Genomic DNA, 4,113 nt, shown 5'->3' on the forward strand with positions numbered 1-4,113 from the left:
CTCGATTTTTAATTATTTTCTTTCCGCAATTGTTTCTTTTCCACATATTTTAGGCTTATCTAGTAGTAGAAACTAGGTGTCGTCACGATAGTTCACGGAGGGCGAACTGGGGTCATGACAATGGAAAAAATACTATATTACATACCAGTGAAAATAATTTTGAAGTTATTGAGGTCACGACCCTCCGAATTGACCATCCAGACCGGGCTCGAAATAAAGAGGCGATTACGATAAATATCAAGAAAGGAAAGACGAGAATGTGACTAACCAATACTTTGGACGGTGACACAATTAGCTATTGTAGTTGCATCCAAGGCGGGTCCCGTTCTCATGTCTAGACAGAAATCAAAATCATAATTCGAGCCTCCTATAATATTTTTTAAAACTATTTTCCCAAAAGCAATTTTTCAAAAAATATTTCAAATCATTTTCAAAAATAATTTTCTAAAAATATTTTCAAACAAAAACATTTCAAAAAAACATGTAACTTTAATAATTTATTTAGACATCATATTATTTTACTAACACTCGTTCTCTTGCTTTGCGAGGTACCCTACCCAGAAGTCACCCTTCGAAGATGGCGTTTGGAGAAAAATCAAAGATCATACCCCCTCAATTTCTCCGCTTCGTACTTCCCGCTCTTGGGTGTACTTAAAAGATAAACATAGTAAAATATTAGTTAGTCGCCATAAATATTTACGTATTCATTTATACATGTTAGATTATGTAATGACCCAACCGGTCGTTTTGAGCATCTGCGTTCCTTTCAGCTATTTGAAGTCTTGAGTAGCTTCACATGATGTATTATGATTTGTGTGAATCGTCGGTCTTGGTTTTTCAGTTGATTCGGAAGTGATTTGGAAGAATGAATTTCATGTTTGAAGTTTTAAGTTGGAATAGTTGACCAAGTTTGACTTTTATATATTTGACCCTGGACCAGAGTTTCGATGATTACGTTAGATCCGGATGGTGATTTTAGACTCGGGCGTATGTTTGGATTTGCATTTGGATATTTTTAGAAGGTTTCGGCACTAATTGGCGAAAGTTGAAAATTTGAAGGTTTGAAAAGTTCAAAAGTTTGATCGGTAGTTGACTTTGATGATATCGGGTTCCGATTGTGGTTCGGGGAATTTGAATAGCTTCGTTACTTTATTTGGGACTTGTGTGCAAAATTTGAGCTCATTCTGGGTTGATTTGATTTGTTCCGACACGAGTTTTGGAAGTTGAAAGATTCAAAGTTCATTAAGTTCGATATGAGATACGAGTCATGGTTTTGATGTTGTTATGCATGATTTGAGGGCTCGAGTAATTTTGTGTTATGTTATAGAACTTGTTGGAATATTCAGACGGGGTCTTAGGGGGACTCGGGCGTGATTCAGATCAATTTCAAACCATTTTTCTTCATAATTGCACTGCTAGTTCAGCTGATGTCTGGTGCACCGAGTGTTATTCGTGATCACGAAGTTAGCGGTGTGACTACGTCGAGGAAAAGTTAGAGCTGAGTATTTCTTCTTCATGTTCGTGTAGGTTTTTGGAGATTATACATCGCGTTCGCATAAGAGATATCACGTTCGCATACAGCTGAGCTAAGAGATGGGAGTTGGAAGTTTCTTCAATGCGTTCTCGCAAGAGGAGACACGTTCATGAAAGATGGGTGCCTGTGTGCTTCGCGTTCACATGATTTAGTTTGCGATCCCGTAGCATTTTTTTGGAGGCAGTGTAGGTTCTTTTTCGCGATCGCGAAGGTTGTTCCGCGATCGCATATAGTATTTCTGGGGCAATGTTTTTTCTTCTTCGCGATCGTGATGGTATTTCCGCGATCGCGATTCATTAATTCTCCCAGTGATTGTAAGTACTCTAATTTTGGGGGTTTCAGCCATTTTTGCATATTTGGAGCTATGGAGCTCGGATTGAGACAATGTTTGAAGCGATTTTCACCATATGGATTGAGGTAAGTGTTCTCTACTCGATTTTGGTTATATTTTGTGAATCTATCTTTGTTTTTGGTAATTGGATTGTGAATTTAAAGAGAAATTGGGAGGTTTTGTCCAAAGTTTCATAGAGTGAAAATTTTAGTTTTGAACATTGATTTAGAGTCGGATTTGAGTGAAACTAGTATGGTTGGACTCGTAATTGAATGGGTTGTCAGATTTTGTGAGTTTTGTCGGGTTTTGAGGTGCGGGCCCGAGTTTGACGTTTTGGTTGATTTTGAGCTTTTGATTAAAGATTCGACCTTTATCGATTGAGTTTGTTTCATTTGGCATTATTTGATGTTGTTGAGTTGCTTTTGGCTAGTTTTGAGCCGTTCAGAGGTCGATACGAGTGGGACGGTATTTCTAGAGTATTATTTGGCTTGCTCGGTATTGGATTCAGCTTGTTTGAGGTAAGTAACACTTCTAAACTTAGTGCTGAGGGTATGAAACCCTGAATATACATGTTATGTTCCGGCACTGAGGTGACACACATGCTAGTTGACGAGCATGTAAGCATGCACCGTATGAATTATGACTCGGTTGATTATGTGATACTGTGTAGTTAGCTAATCTTATTTTTTATCCATTAAATATCTTCGTACTAGAGTAATTAAGTTGTGATCCATGTTAGAAACCATGTTTAGGCTATATGATTATTCTGGTAGGACCCACTGAGAGCATATCCGCCGTTGAGTTATTTGCTTAAATTGCAGTTACATACTCAGTTATACTCATTTATTTGCATATCATACCTCAGACTCTATTGTTATTTATTGATACATCATATCATCATTTTGGGTTGATATTCATAAAATTGTGAGCCCGAGAGACTGGATAGATTGATGACTGAGTTGGGGCCTGAGGGCTGGATTGTAGTGATATTGATAGGATCGGGTTGCACGCCGCAATAGGTATTGTTGATTCATGATCGGATCGGGCTACATGCAGCAACATGGTTTATTGATTCATTCCATGATTGGCTTATTATAGCACTTGGGTTGGATTTGCCCCTCCGGAGTATGCACACCCATAGTGAGCACAATTGCTATTGATTCACGAAGGGATCGGGCTGCACGCCACAACAGGATTTATTAGCGTTTGGGTTGGATCCACCATGTACAGTGCTGAGTGACTGAGTGTTGAGTTATTGAGCGTGATGAGTGGAAGTGTGAGACATTGAGATTGAGTACTCTGAGTGTGTGAATACATGAGTTTATCATTATGACGCATTACATCTGACATGTATACTTGGCATACAGGCATAGAGATGTATTTCCTCATGTTACACGGTTTTGGTTACATTCATGATTTCATGTGTACGTTGACATGTTGGCATAGAGAAGTACTTTCCTCATTCTATCTGATAATGAAATATCTTATTTATTGTTGAAAGATATTTGAAAAAATCATAGTTTTTCTGACTTACTCATACTTTGGTGTTTTCGGTGAAAGATTTGGGTTTTACTGTTATACCTGAGAAGCATGACTACTTTTTCATAACTATGTACGAGCTGAGCAACATATTTTTGTGTCATTACTTGTACTATTTTTCTTATATTGTTACAAATTGTTCCTAGATATTGGTGTTGGACTTTGACCTTTGTCCAAGTTCGTCATTACTTTCAACCTAAGGTTATGTTTGTTACTTATTGAGTACATGAGGTCGTTTGTACTTATACTATACTTCTGCACCTTGCATGCAGATGTTGGATGTTGATGTTGCTGTGTATGGAGAGAATTGGATTTGAAGATGTACCTGCATTCCAGTCATAGATGTCTCTTGTTCTTGGTAGCTTTAGAATTTTTAATATGTTTGTGTATATTTCAAACAGATGATGTATTTATTTCATACCAGCTTTGTAAACTCTAAATCTTATATGCTCATGATTTGTACTACTAGTCCTTGAGAATTCTTTGGGTAAAAGTTCAGTTGTATTATCATTTCTTCTTTTAATGAATCTCATTGGAATTGGTTTATTGTTAATTGTCTTACCTAGCGGGTTGGGTTAGGTGCCATCACAACTGGTTAATTTTGGGTCGTGACAAGTTGATATCAGAGCTCTAGGTTCATAGATTCTACGTGTCATGAGCAAGTGTCTAGTAGAGTCTTGCATATCGGTATGATGACGTCCATACCTAT

This window comes from Nicotiana tabacum, chromosome 3 (assembly GCF_000715075.1).
Source record: "Nicotiana tabacum cultivar K326 chromosome 3, ASM71507v2, whole genome shotgun sequence".
NCBI classification, from domain to species: Eukaryota; Viridiplantae; Streptophyta; class Magnoliopsida; order Solanales; family Solanaceae; genus Nicotiana; species Nicotiana tabacum.